Consider the following 16,280-nt stretch of genomic DNA (forward strand, 5'->3'; position numbering starts at 1 on the left):
CTTTTCACCCTGATGTCCCTCACCAGGTCATCCAGGAAGGATTTCAGCTGCCGTCTGTCATTCCCCGACACAACATTCCTCTTCCCCTTCCCCTTCCGTCCGAGGATGACACGCAGGGACTTCACCAGCCTCGGCATGCTAGGCCAGCGAAGCGAGGCTAGATTAGGCCGATGCTTTGCACCCACAGAGGAGTGAATAAACTCTCTGATCTCCTCCACAGGTATCAATGGGGATTTCTCAGGAGGGGTGAGTATGTCCATTGTCTCGCTATCAAAAGAGTCTCCCTCCAATCCCTCACTGCAGACAGATTCCCCATCTTCCTCCTCATGTGGTGTATAAGGTGGCTGCCCCTGTAACCCACACTGCACAGCGGGTACCTCCCTCATACCTTCCAGCTCCACCGTCGCATCAGTCTTATCCACAGTTGCGACGATGGAGGGAAAATCCCCAGTGACTCCCTGCAGGCCATTAGTTGTTGGGGGTCGGCATGCAGGTTATATCACCTTTCCCAGGAGACAAGTATGAAGGGGACCCCAGCAGCTCTGGTCCAAGGAATTCACCGGCAGCCTGATGCTGACAGTGAGAGAGCTTGGTCTCCTCTCCGCTCATAATGTTTAATACACTTGCCTCCAGGGAGGCGCTTACTGCTAAGTCCTGAGTGGAGGGCTCCAGGTCTGTTTTAGTTGTGCAAACAGGCCTAGCACTAGCTTCCTGCACAACCACACCACCTACCACAGGACTGGTGGCTACATCTGGGTGTTCAGGGTTAGAAGCACCTTCCACCCGGATTCCCACCCCTTTCTGGGACTCCTCCGCATCTACATTCCCTGCCCTCTTGGGGTAACATTCCCTTCAAGCGGGAGGAGCACACAGGTACGGGATTCACCGATGGATCGTTACTCCCAGGTTCCATGGGTATAAAACACAATGGCATACACAGCACACAGACACTTATGAAAGCAATGACAATATCCACAGATGGACTGGGCACAAATAAGCACAATTAAGTTTTTTCCTACTTGGTCTCTCTCTACCTCATCGAAGTGTCCCGTGTCCTTCTCTCCACTCTTTCCATTCCTTTCTCTTCCGTCACTGAACGCGTTAAACAATATATTTTACGGTTGAGTCTACATATTGATTAAGCGATGAAAAAACAGAAGTGCAAACCTTGTTGCGAAATCAAACGATATTCATAGCGGAATGAGAGAAAATAAAAAAGTGAGTTGGGAGAACAGAGAGTGATAGCCCACTCTGTTGGAGAGAAAATGATTCAGAATGCAATACGTTTCAAACAGAAAATGAAGAGACGATTGATATGGAATTCACATGAATTACGGATAGGTGATAGAGAACGACAGCAGAGCAGAGAAAATCAACAAACGGGAGACATTCAGTGCAATATCATAAGAACATCAGACAAAGGAGCAGAAGTCGTCCATTCGGCCCATCAAGTCTTTTCCACCATTTCATCATGAGCTGATCCAATCTCCCCTTTAGTCCCATTCCCCCGCCTTCTCACCATAATTTTTGATGCCCTGACTACTCAGATACTCAGCACTACCGGCCCATCCACCTATCTTTGTATCATGGGCAAACTTAGCCACAATGCCATCTATTCCATAATCCAAATCGTTGATACACAACGTAGAAAGAAGCGGCCTCAACATGGACCCCTGTGGAACACCACAGGTAACCGGCACCCAACCAGAATGGGATCCTTTTATTCCCACTCTCTGTTTCCTGCCAATCAGTCAACGCTCTATCCACGTATGTAACTTCCCCGCAATTCCATGAGCGGGGAAATCTTGTTTAGCAGCCTCATGTGCGGCACCTTGTCAAAGGCCTTTTGAAAATCCAAATACACAACATCCACTGCATCTCCCTTATCTCGCCTATTTTTAATTTCCTCAAAAAAAATGCACTAGGTTTGTCAGGCAGGAATTTCCTTTAAGGAAACCATGCTGAGTTCTGCCTATCTTGTCATATGCCTCCAGGTACTCCGGAACCTCATCCTCGACAACCGATTCCGACAACTTCCCAACCACTGATGTCAAGCTAACAGGTCTATAATTTCCTTTTTGCTTTTTTGCCCCCTTCTTAAATAGCGGACTGTCATTTCCAATCTTCCAGTCCTCCGGAACCAGGCCAGAATCTATCGACTTTTGAAAGATTCAATACACTTGACAATGAAAATTATTTTACAGATGCACAAAATTGATAGCTTTGTTGACAGTGAGGTAGAAATTGGACAATGTGAACTGCACTTTCATGGCAACCATTGTCTATTCCGTGTTTTTCCCCGACGTGCTGCCTTGATGCGCACATGCATTAAACTGTCTGAAATGAATGACACACATGAACAGTCTTTCACATGTCCAGCTACTCTGTGCGGTAATAAGCCAATGGGCCGTCGGTTATGGTATGGAATTGATCAGCTTCTCAGATAGTCCTCGACGGGCACACAGGGGTCAATATTGAGGTACCCACTGAGTCAGTTCCACGGATGAGTAGGGCTGGAATATTCACAAAGAGTGAGAGGATCTGGAGAGTGCTGATGCAGGGACGGACAAGGAAATGGACGGCCAGAATTCACTGAAGGCAGGGATGCGGGTTGATATTAGCGACATACAAATGTTCAGTAGTGGATAATACAATGGACGCAGTAGGAGTGGAAGTGGAAGCTTTAGCGTAAGTTCGCGTGAGGTGTTGGCTTTCTTTGTTCATTTTCATGTAATTAATTGACGCAGAGATTTAGGTGCAGACCTGCCTAGTTGCATACCGAGGCTACAGCAATTTCAGTGTCCACAATGATGTCTCCATCACACCAGAGAGAGAAAAAAATACAACAACAAGCGAGTTTGGGTGCTCGGAGTGCCGAATATTTGCTTACGGTCCACGTGTTTAATCCTGAGCTTCTTGCTTCACCTCAGTTTAATTCTTATTCCACTGACATTCGGACTATTTCTCCGCCTGCGGCCTTCTCCGCTGACATCGTGAGGCCAAAAACTAGACTGAACTACGTAAAAAAAGAACCAACTACAACAATATGGTGAAAGCTATACTGGACTACAGACCTACACAGGACTGCGTAAAGTGCACAAAAACTGCAGGCATTACAATAAATAATAAACAGGACAATAGTGCAAGGTGTCAGTCCAGGCTTCGGGTATTGAGGAGTCTGATAGCTTGGGGGAAGAAACTGTTACATAGTCTGGCCGTGAAAGCCCGAATGCTTCAGAGCCTTTTCCCAGACGGCAGGAGGGAGAAGAGATTGTATGAAGGGGTGCGTGGAGTCCTTCATAATGCTGTTTCCTTTGCGGATGCAGCGTGTAGTGTAAATGTCCGTGATGGCGGGAAGAGAGACCCCGATGATCTTCTCAGCTAACCTCACTATCCGCTGGAGGGTCTTGCGATCCGAGATGGTGCAATTTCTGAACCAGTCAGTGATGCAGCTGCTCAGGATGCTCTCAATACAACCCCTGTAGAATCTGATGAGGATGTGGGATGGGAGATGGACTTTCCTCAGCTTCGCAGAAAGTAGAGACGCTGCTGGGCTTTCTTTGCTATGAAGCTGGTGTTGAGGGACCAGGTGAGATTCTCCGCCAGGTGAACATCAACAAATTTGGTGCTCTTAACGATCTCTACGGAGGAGCCGTCGAGGAGTGGTCGCTCCGTGCCCTCCTGAAGTCAACAACCATCTCTTTTGTTTTGTTCACATTCAGAGACAAGTTGTTGGCTCTGCACCAGTCCGTTAGCTGCTGCACCTCCTCTCTGTAAGCTGACTCGTCGTTCTTGCTGATGAGACCCACCACGGTCGTGTCATCGGCGAACTTGATGATATGATTCGAGCTGTGTGTTGCAGCAGAGTCGTGGGTCAGCAGAATGAACAGCAGTGGACTGAGCACGCAACCCTGGGGGGCCTCTGTGCTCAGTGTGATGGTGTTGGAGATGCTGCTCCCGATCTGGACTGATTGAGGTCTCCCAGTCAGGAAGTCTAGGATCCAGTTGCAGAGGGAGGTGTTCAGACCCAGTAGGCTCAGCTTTCCAATCAGTTTCTGAGGGATCATTGTGTTCAATGCTGAACTGAAGTCTATGAACAGCATCCGAACGTATATCTTTTTTGTCCAGGTGGGTTAGGGCCAGGTGGAGGGTGGTGGCAATGGCGTCGTCTGTTAAGCAGTTGAGACGGCACGCAAACTGCAGGGGGTTCAGTGTGGGGGCCAGCAGGGTCTTGGTATGCCTCATGACGAGACTCTTGAAACACTCCATGATTTTGGATGTAAGTGCAGGACACTGAAGACTTCTTCGGCACGGGGACGATGGTGGCGGCCTTGAAGCAAGTTGGAACGCTGGCGCTGCTCAGGAAGATGTTGAAGATGTCAGTGAGAACATCAGCTAGCTGGTCTGCACATCCTCTGAGCACTCTACCGGGAATGTAATCTGGTCCAGCAGCCTTCCGTGGGTTGACCCTCCACAGGGTTCTTCTCACATCGGCCACGGTGAGACACAGAACCTGGTCATTCGTAGGAGGGGTGGACTTCCTCACCACCACGTCATTTTCCGCCTCAAAACGAGCGTAGAAGTTATTCAGCGCATCAGGGAAGGAGGCATCACCCGCACAGTCAGGTGATGTTCTGTAATTGGTCATCTCCTGGATGCCCTTCCACATACGCCGCGTGTCGTCACTGTCCTGAAAATGGCTGTGGATTAGGTGGGCGTGTGCACGCTTTGCCCCTCTGATGACCCGGGACAGTTTGGGCCTTGCTGTTGTTAGGGCTGCCTTGTCGCCTGCTCTGAAGGCGGTCATCCATTGCTTCGGGTTAGCGCGCATAGCGATTTTCTTGGACAGGGTAACATCATCAATGCACTTGCTGATGTAGCTGGTCACTGATGCTGTGGACTCATCTAAGTTGATAGAGTCGCCATCGGTTGCAGCCTCCCTGAACATGTGCCAGTTAGTGTGCTCAAAGCAGTCTTGAAGAGCGGAGATGGCTCCTGCTGTCCACGTTTTCACCTACTTCTCAACAGATTTGGAGCCTCTGACGAGCGGTCTGTATGCTAGGATTAGCATAACAGAGATGTGGTTGAGTAACTGAGGTGGGGGCGGGGCTCCGCCCGGTACGCGTCGGGGATGTTTGTGTAAACCTGGTCCAACACGTTCTCCCCTCTCGTTGAAAAGTACACATACTGATGGAATTTGGGAATCACCAGCGACAATAAACTGTCCATCAGGGTATTAGCAGTTCTGCAATAGCCCCGTACAGTTCACAAAGCGTCGCCTGAGCATTAGCGCTGGGGAGAATGCAGACACTGACTATGAGGGCAGTGGTGAATTCCCGTGGTAAGTAAAGTTGTTAAACCGTACACTGCTGATGCTTCTGTATAACGTCATTCCGCTCATTTCGCTCAGGCTGGTTTTATAAGATTTCCTTCTTCCGCGTTTAAACAAATTTTGACCTGTTTGCTCCCCCTGCCTTGGCTGACCATATCGTGCACTTGCTGCTTTCGAAGATACCTCCCTCCCTGTGGGCGATACACAAAAAAAATCATGTGGAACTTGTACATTCCGCCACACCACACATAGACCAATGCTATTCTACCCTCCATACGGCAATATAACTTGTCACCGGAGGCAGTGGAAGGTATCAAGTCTGTCATAAAATCACTTTCTGTTCAGGAAGTCCTGGTACCAACCTGCAGTCCCTGTAAATCTCCTATTCTACCAATTCCGACACCATGTCGCGATAATGAGTGACAATTTGTACAAGGGCTAAGGGCTATTAACAAAATAGTTGTACCTCTTCCTTCCGTCCTAGCCAATACTGTACTGTCGTCATCCTCTCCATATTACTGCCGCATGTGAATGTTATTCTATTATATACTCTGTTCTGCCTTTTTTCTCCATCTCATTACATAAGGACAGTCAGTAATTGTTTGCTTTCTCATACAGTGGTGGACAGAGAACTCGGACCAGGTTGCATCATGGGTAAACTGAGAGCCCCTCGGTTTATGCCGCGGCCGTCACACAAGATTTAAAGAGCCCTACGGTTGCCAGGGAAAAGTGGAATTTTACAAAGTGCCGATTATCTGTTTATTAGCTCTCCCGCCCGGGTTAATTGTGAAAAAGATATTGTGAAAAAGATATAGGCCCGGAACATCGACTGTTTGCTCTTTTACATAGATGCCGTCTGGACCGCTGAGTTCCATATAACCATATAATAATTACAGCACGGAAACAGGATATCTCGGCCCTTCTTGTCCGTGCCGACGCTTACACTCACCTAGTCCCAGTGGCCTGCACTCAGCCCATAACCCTCCATTCCTTTCCTGTCCATATACCTATCCAATTTGACTTTAAATGACAATACCAAACCTGTCTCTACCACTTCTACTGGAAGCTCGATCCACACACCTACCACTCTCTGAGTAAAGAAGTTCCCCCTCGTGTTACCCTTAAACTTTTGCCCCTAACTGTCAAATCATGTCCTCTTGTTTGAATCTCCCTTACTCTCAATGGAAAAAGCCTATACATGTCAACTCGATCTATCCTCCTCATTATTTAAATAACTTTATCAAGTCCCCCTTCAACCTTCTACGCTCCAATGCATAAAGACCTAGCTTGTTCAGACTTTCCCTGTAACCTAGGTGCTGAAACCCAGGTAACATATCTAGTAAATCTTCTCTGTACTCTCTCTATTTTGTTGATATCTTTCCTATAATTCGGTGACCAGAACTGTACACAATACTCCAAATTCGGCCTTACCAATGCCTTGTACAATTTTAACATTACATCCTAACTCCTTTACTCAATGTTCTGATTTATAAAGGCCAGCATACCAAAAGCTTTCTTCACATCCCTATCCACATTAGATTCCACCTTCAGGGAAAAAATGCACCATTATTCCTAGATCACTCTGTTTTTCTGCATTCTTCAATGCCCTACCATTTATCATGTATGTCCTATTTGGATTATTCCTACCAAAAAGTAACACCTCACATTTAAACTCCATCTGCCATTGTTCAGACCGCTCTTCTAACTGGCCTAAATCTTTCTGCAAGCTTGGAAAACCTACTTCATTATCCACAACGCCACCTACCTTAGTATCATCTGCATACTTACTAATCCAATTTACCACCCATCATCCAGATTATTAATGTATATGAGAAACAACATTGGACCCAGTAGAGATCCCTGAGGCACACCACTAGTCACCGGCCTCCAACCTGACAAACAGTTATCCACCACTACTCACTGGCATCTCCCATCTAGCCACCTTTGAATCCATTTTACGACTTCAATATTAATACCTAACGATTGAACCTTCCTAACTAACCTTCCGTGCGGAACCTTTGGACTGAAGTCCATATAGACAAAATCCACTGCTTTACCCTCGTCAAATTTCCACGTAACCACTTCATAAAATTCAATAAGATTTGTTAAACATGACCTTCCACGCACAAATCCATGCTGACTATTCCTAATCAGACCCTGTCTATCCAGATAATTATATATACCATCTCTAAGAATACTTTCCATTAATTTACCCACCAGTGACGTCAAACGGACAGGCCTATAATTGCTAGGTTTACTCTTAGAACCCTTTTTAAACAATGGAACCACGTAAGCAATACGCCAATCCTCCGGCACCATCCCCGTATCTAAAGACATTTGAAATATTTCTGTCAGAGCCCCTGCTATTTCTACACCAACTTCCCTCAAGGTCCCAGGAATATCCTTTCAGGACCGGGAGATTTATCCACTTTTATATTCCTTAAAAGTGCCAGTACTTCCTCCACTTTAATCGTCATAATTTCCATAACTTCCCTACTTGTTTCCCTTACCTTACACAATTCAATATCCTTCTCTTTAGTGAATACCAAAGAAAAGAAATTGTTCAAAATCTCCCTCATTTCCTTCGGCTACACACATAGCTGTCCACTCTGATTCTACAAGGGACCACTTTTATCCCTCACTATCCTTTTGCTATTAATATAACTGTAGAAACCCTTCGGATTTATTTTCACCTTACTTGCCAAAGCAACCTCGTATCTTCTTTTAGCTTTCCTAATTTCTTACTTAAGATTCTTTTTACATTCTTTATATTCCTCGAGCACATCATTTACTCCATGCTGCTTATATTTACTATATATCTCCCTCTTTTTGCGAACCAAGTTTCCAATATCCCTTGAAAACCATGGCGCTCTCAAACTTTTAACCTTTCCTTTCAACCTAACAGGAACATAAAGATTTTGTACCCTCAAAATTACACCTTTAAATTACCTCCATTTTTCCATTACATCCTTCCCATAAAACAAATTGTCCCAATCCACTCCTTTTAAGTCCTTTCGCATCTCCTCAAAGTTAGCCTCTCTCCAGTCAAAAATCTCAACCCTGGGTCCAGCCCTATCCTTCTACATAATTATATTAGAACTAATGGTATTGTGATCACTGGACCTGAAGTGCTCCCCAACACTTACGTCCGTCACCTGACCTATCTCATTCCCGAACAGGAGATCCAACACTGCCCCTTCTCTAGTCGGTACCTCTATGTATTGCTACAAAACACTATCCTGCACACATTTTACAAGCTCCAAACCATCCAGCCCTTGTACAGAATGGGCTTCCCTGTCTATGTATGGAAAATTAAAATCTCCCACAACCACAACCTTGTGCTTGCTACAAATATCTACTGTCTCCTTACAAATTTGCTCCTCCAATTCTCGCTCCCCATTAGGTGGTCTATAATACACCTCTATAAGTGTTACTACACCTTTCCGATTTCTCAATTCCATCCAAATAGTCTCCCTAGATGAGCCCTCTAATCTATCCTGCCAAAGCACCGCTGTAATATTTTCTCGGACAAGCAATGCAACACCTCCTCCTCTTGCCCTTCTGATTCTATCACACTAGAAGCAACGAAATCCAGGAATAGTTACCAACCTCACCGCTCCTACAACCATGTTTTACTAATAGCTACAACATCATCGTTGCAGGTATCATTCCATGCTCTTTCATCCACCTTTCTTACAATGCTCCTAGCATTAAAATAGATGCATTTAAGAAACTCTCCACCTTTTCCTCTCTGTTTCTCCCTAACAATGCTATCAACTTTATTATCTTTTTCTTCCTTCTCCCCTTCATCTTCGGTCTGAGCGCTCCCCTTTTCTATCACCTGCCTATCCTATCCTCTATTTGTGAACTAACCTCCTCTCCCCTAGTCTCTTCAAATTCATTCCCACCCCCCAACCATTATAGTTTAAAGTCTCCCCAGTAACCTTAGCAAATCTCTCCCGCAGGATATTGGTCCCCCTAGGATTCAATTGTAACTCGTCCTTTTTGTACAGGTCACACCTGCCCCAAAAGATGTCCCAAACATCCAGAAACTTGAATCCCTGCCCCCTGCCCCAATCCCTCAACCACACATTTATCCTCCACCTCATTCCATTCCTACTCTCACTGACGCGTGGCACAGGCAGTAATCCCGAGATTACCACCATTGTGGTCCTTCTCAACTGGCTACCTAACTCCCTTTCAGGACCTCTTCCCTTTTCCTACCTATGTCATTGGTACCTGTATGTACCACGACCTCTGGCTCCTCACCCTCCCACTTCAGGATATCTTGGACGCGATCAGAATCATCCCGGACCCTGGCACCAGGGAGGCAAACTACCATCTGGGTCTCCTGACTGCGTACACAGAATCGCCTATATGACCCCCTAACTATCGAGTCCCCTATTGCTACTGCCTTCCTCTTCCTTTCCCTACCCTTCTGAGCCACAGGGCCGGACATTGTGCCGGGGGCACGGCCACTGTTGCTTCCCCCAGGTAGGCTGCCCCCCCCCCCCAACAGTACTCAAACAGGAGTACTTATTATTAAGTGGTACAGCCACTGGGGTACTCTTTCGTACCTGACTCTTCCCCTTCTCCCTCCTAACCGTGACCCACCTGTCTGCCTCCCATGGCCCCGGTGTGACCACCTGCCTGTAACTCCTCTCTATCACCTCCTCGCTCTCCCTGACCAGACGAAGGTCATCGAGCTTCAGCTCCAGTTCCCTGGCACAGTCCCTTAGGAACTGCAACTCTGCGCACCTGGCACAGATGTGGACGTCCGGGAGGCTACGAGACTCCGGGACCTCCCACATCCGACACCGAGAACAGCAAGCTGCTCTCACACTCATACTTCCCTTTTCCTCAAATAACAGGAAAAACTGAAACCTAAACCTACCTTCCCTCGCCCGTTTCCACCTACGCCCGTTGAGCCCAAGCCCGTAAGCTTTCACTCTGCTCCCGGCTCACTTCGCTGCCCGCAAAACAACGCTGTCCGCTGTACAAGGCTGTAGCCTTTTTAAATCTTCCCCGCTTCACTGCCCGCCTTCACACGCCTACGCAGTCCCGCCTCTCAACTCCGATGAGAATAAGAAAAATTCAAGATGGCTCCCGCCGCACTCCCATTCTGATCTTCCGACTTCATTCTCCAAATTAAAAAAAACGGATTTTGAAGGATTTTGTGTGTATTACTTTGATTTCCAGCATCCGCAGATTTTCTCTTGTTTGTGATTGGACTTAGACAGCAGTCAACAACAGAAGGACATGCGCTACATACAGACAATAAGATAACCCCAGGCCGTTACCATCTCCGGAATGCGATGGTCTTGTCATTTAATATTGCCAGGCAGTTAAGTTGCAGTTGATAAACCAATTAACCTGATTGGGTGTTAAATTGGCCAAGACTGGAGTTAACTCTTGCCACTGTGGAAGATTAGAGGGATCTTGGGGTCCGAGTCCATAGGACACTTAAAGCTGCTACGCAAGTTGACTCTGTGGTTAAGAAGACATACGTGCATTGGCCTTCATCAATTGTGGGATTAAGTTTAATAGCCGAAAGGTAATGTTACAGCTATACAGGACTTTGGTCAGACCCCACCTGGAGTACTGTGTTCAGCTCTGGTCATCTCACGACAGGAAGGATGTGAAAACTATTTAAAAAGTGCAAAGGAGATTTACGACGATGTTGCCGCGGTTTGGGAGCATGCCCTATGAGAATCGGTTGAGTAAATTTGGCCTTTTCTCCTTGAGCGACTTAAGTTGACTGTAGACCAAATAGAGGGGTATAAGATGATGAGAGGCATTGATCGTGTAGATAGTCAGAGGATCTTTCCCAGTGCTGAAATGGCTAACACGAGAGGAAACAATTTTAAGGAGCTTGGACGTAGGTACAGATGAGATATCAAGGGGTAAGTTTTAAATGCAGAGAGTGGTGAGGTCGTGGCATGGGCTGCCGGCGTCTTTGGTGGAGGCGGACACGATAGAGTCTTTTAAGAGACTACTGGATAGGTCAACACGTACAACAAGCTGGATGAACTCAGCAGGTCGGGCAGCATCCATTGAAATGAGCAGTCAACGTTTCGGGCTGAGACCCTTCGTCAGGACCGATGCGTTGACTGCTCATTTCAACGGATGCTGCCCGACCTGCTGAGTTCATCCAGCTTGTTTGTACGTGTGGATTTGATCACAGCATCTGCAGTGTACTTCGTGTTTACTAGATAGGTACGTGGAGCTTAGAAAAATGGAGGGCTGTGGGTACCACGAAGTAATTTCAAAATTAAGTACATGTTCGGCACAGCATCTTGGGCCGAAAGACCTCTAGTGTGCTGTAGGTTTTCTATGTTTCTATGTTTCGTAGTCCTTTGGGATTCAGACTGTTATTGTGTTCACGTGGTGGCCGGAGATGGGACATAATCCTTTCGTATCATTGGAAATAATATTCATGAGAAATTGCTGAGTTACTAATAACTGGCACAAGGTGCGTGAATCTGTTCTACACTCGATAAATCTGTCGTGTCAACTCTTACTTCCGACAAAGCCCGGGCGAGGAGAATCACCGATGTTGTATAACGGTGATCGTTTGCAGGACAGCTATCAGCGAGGCGGAACTGGAAATGCAACACAAGGAGTAATGTGCCGTCGGAAAGCGGTACAAAATAATTTAAAGTAATTCTGCGATATTTCCATGTATGGCTTGCCGCATCAGATAAAAGATACAGTGTCCGAATCCTCAGACACGAGGAGTTTGACTTTTTTATTTACCTTTGAGATGAACGGAAAGCAGACATGACTGAAATGTTAATGAATATTTTAACCGACCGTACCTTACAAGGTAAGCGTTTCCAACAATTTATGTTCGAAGTCAGTTTCCGAGCATCATTCTTTGTTTCTCTCAAAGGCCGAATACACTTTCAGATAGAGCTCAGTTAGCTCCAGAGAGAGAGAGAGAGAGAGAGAGAGAGAGAGAGAGAGAGAGAGAGAGAGAGAGAGAGAGAGAGAGAGAGAGAGAGAGAGGAGAGAGAGAGAGAGAGAGAGAGAGAGAGAGAGAGAGAGAGAGAGAGAGAGAGAGAGAGAGAGAGAGAGAGAGGAGAGAGAGAGAGAGAGAGAGAGAGAGAGAGAGAGAGACTGGTAGTAGACTGGTGTACAGTATCAGCGAGCGAGAAGAATTAAGCGGGGCTGGGGCTGATGCTGGAATCGAGGGCATCCTGAGAGTGATTGGGGGTAAAACACCGTAAACATCTCTAAAAGGAAGGACGTGAAACAGCAGAGAGAATGGAGAAAGGGGGGAGAAACCATCTTGACCAGCAAAACCCGGAGCCAAACGTTGTTAGCATCAGGACAACAAAGAATGAGATGCAGTGGACAGAATGAAATAAAACGGGCGGGACCTGACTGGACCGTCCCGGACAGTTCCAGAGTTCTACAGAGAGCCCACCTGGGTGAAGTACCACTGAGGCGAGCTTCGTATATTTGAGTGGAATCTGATGAAGGAAAAATTTCATCTGTACGGGATAGACAGCGAGTGAAATATATCACCACTAAATACATGAGTATTTCAGAGCGCTCAGTTGTTACCCGTGGTTCCACATATCGGCAAGTGGATAGATTATGGAGGAAACATGGCGATTGATTTAATTCCACTGTAGAAACCAGATGGTCGCTCTACAATTTAATGAATTTAGTTAACAGTTTCAGCGGGTATTTCACCGCGTTCTTCAGCTCCTCTCTGAACTTGCTCTGAGTCACGGCGTAAATACATGTGTTGGTGCAGGAGCTGAGGATCTGCAGCTTCATCGCCGTGGAGTCTGCGATATAAATCGGATCCGTGGCCGAGTAACGAGGGATGTTTGCAATCCGTATGTAAATATCAAATACTACCCGTGTTAACCACAGAAATATAAAACTACCGGTTATACTGAATAGTAAAACGACCGATTTCCTTCGGTTCTCCATCTCCGGGTCTTTCTCATTCTTTCATTTGCTGCGGCCCCGGAGCCCCATCCGGACTTTATTGGCGGAAAAGATCCGCCTAACGGTCAGAGCATTGAACAATAACATCAGAACAAACGGGAGACAAGGCATGAAAACGCGATGAATCATCTCAAATGCGGCCCACGAGGGGGACGTAAAGAAACTCTCTTTGCTCAAACAGCCATAGAAAACTCCATCAATTATCACCGAAGGCTCCAATGTAAAGTAGAAAGGGATACTTTCTAAACAGCCCAGAACACTCACTGTCCCGATAACCACAGCCGCCGTTGTTTCGGTACAATATTTTGTTTTCAGCTTTTCACAACAAATAGCCACAAATCTGTCACAGGTGAACGCGACTGTCAGCCAGACAGAGACCCCGGTGCTTGCTAAAAGCAGGCAACGAACAACCCTACAAACGGGAGTCCAATAGAGGAAGGAAGACCAGAAGTATATGAGAACAGTCCACTTCAGCAGAGGGTCAGAGATAACGACCAGGAGATCGGCCGCTGCCATTCCCAGCAGGTAGCGAGTGATGCATTTGGAGAGACCGCACTTTCCTCGGGACAGGATAACAATCGCCACCAGGTTAACTGCAAGAGAGAGGGAGGGAAACAGAGAAATTACTGACCTGCCAGGGCAATAGAGCAAAATTATTATTATTAGACTTCATCTTGTGTTTTTTTTTCTGCTTCAAATGGTGGAAACTGGACCCAGAACATATGAACCCGCTGACAGTGTGCAATATCGGCGCGACAGAGAACTCTCCGCGAGTTTTGTAAATGGGTTCAATCTGGGTGAATTCCCAAACCGACCAGATGACAGCTGGTTAAACGCTTCCTGGCCGCAGTAAGGAATGGGTATGATATACCAACGTCACTGGTCTGAGCAGCACAGGAATGAAATGAAATCCACATCGGCGGTTCCCTCTGCTCATATTTCTAACATGAATGAGCCATTCGCGTTGTTCCATCACCCAGTCAGGCAATTCACAGTCGATTCATACGGACAGAACAGAAGGTCGGCTGGCTCCCACGGATGCAGTGTAGCCCGGTGTCCTCCTGTGCAGACATTTCCATTCACCATTATTACATGACATCGAGACAGCGGAGAGGATTTCAGTCAAAGGCAGCATCTCGGCTCCAATATGGAGCTCTTCCTGCTGCGAAAGCAATGGGATTAATATCGTCAGTACCTTCCGCCCATGACTGAAATGCGTGGACTGGACAGGTGGCTGTGGAAACAAGTAGCGAGAGAAACACTTCAGAACATCGGAATTAACTCTCAGTTTCTGCCGTTTGCAGGAGTGACAGCGGCTTACCGGGAATTCCAACGGCTGAAATAACTGGGTAGTAAATGTCTTCTATCCGCCAGATTACTGGATATCCCATTTGAGTGATGCAGTGAACGCGATTGCTCTGAATTCCACAGCTCGGCAAGACACTCTGGGCTGACGTATTGCAACAGGCTCTGATTTATACAGGGGATCGATCTCCAGTGACAAGGTCCCACCTCTGATCATCGTTATTGAACAAACAACTTACATCACTGGCAGTGTCTCAGGTGTGAATGCTGTGGGGATGTAACGCGAACACGAACACCTCAGTCAAATCCCTCTATCTAATTTGACCAAAACGTGTAATGAGACCAGTAAGTGAACAAAGAGCCGCCCTATTTACAACTTTTCATAGTTGTATTGGCAGCGGTCACGACTGTTCCTATTTTCCAAACAGAAACGTTCACTGTGGTTCCAGCATTTTCTGCCGCTTTTCACTGTCACATCTACAAATAAATCCGGTTTCCACTCAGTGTGGTCTGGATCCAGGGACAGATGAACTCACCTCCCAGTCTCCTCCTGCAGACTTCAGTTTAATATATTCCACATTTAAAAAAAATCAGCTGCTACACCCCGTCACGCTATGTGCCTCCAGATATAAAACATACTCGCTGTGTACACGGATACTCTGTCCAGTTCTCCATCAGCCCTGACGAGATCGATGTTGAAGTCATTTTTATCAGGTTCCCAGTACAATATATATTCTCGATATCTTGAAGCTCAGAGCTGTCCAGGGATCCCTCCATCCCTCCATCTCTTAAACTATCTTCTCTACATCTGGTGTGTGTGTGTGTGTGTGTGTGTGTGTGTGTGTGTGTGTGTGTGTGTGTGTGTCTGTGTGTGTGTGTGTGTGTGTGTGTGTGTGTGTGAGTGTGTGTGTGTGTGTGTGTGTGTGTGTGTGTGAGTGTGTGTGAGTGTGTGTGTGTGAGTGTGTATCGCTGTGTGTATGCATATGTGTGAATGTGTGAACGTGTGTGTGTGTGTGTGTGTGTGTGTGTGTGTGTGTGTGTGTGTGTGTGTGTGTGTGTGGGTGTGTGTGCGTGGGCGGCGTGTGTGGATAAGGAGTCGGTCTAGTGATCTGAAGATCGCTGTTTCGATCTTAGCTGCGTGTGTGTCCTTGAGCAAGGCACTTAACAACACATTGCTCTGCGACGACACTGGTGCCAAGCTGTATGGGTCCTAATGCCCTTCCCTTCGACAACATCGGTGGCGTGAAGAGGGGAGACTTGCAGCATGGGCAGCTGCCGGTCTCCCATACAAACTTGCGAAGGCCTCAGTCAACATCGAAAATCGATGGACATCTCCTTGAGCCAGTGTGCAAATGTGGGTGGAGTAGAAGACTTCCAGGTCAGAAGAATAAGTTTCTTAGTCACCACCATTCCTAGATGCAGAGCAATCCGCATGTCGTACGGCAACTCAAGAGTCAGTGCAGAGCATCCAAAGATGGCGAGGTCGTGATTCGGCTGAATGTCTCTACAAGAGGCTTCTGAGAGCCGCTCAAAAATTGCAGTGCAAAAGTTGTATAATGTAGGGCAAAACCAGAAAAGATGTGCTCGTGAGCCCTCGGCAGAGCGGCACTTGTCGCAATCAGGAGACACAGATGGGAAGATGCGATTCAGTTTTGTTTTTGAATAATGCAATCTATGC

Source organism: Hemitrygon akajei, unplaced genomic scaffold (assembly GCF_048418815.1).
Source record: "Hemitrygon akajei unplaced genomic scaffold, sHemAka1.3 Scf000121, whole genome shotgun sequence".
Classification (NCBI taxonomy): Eukaryota; Metazoa; Chordata; class Chondrichthyes; order Myliobatiformes; family Dasyatidae; genus Hemitrygon; species Hemitrygon akajei.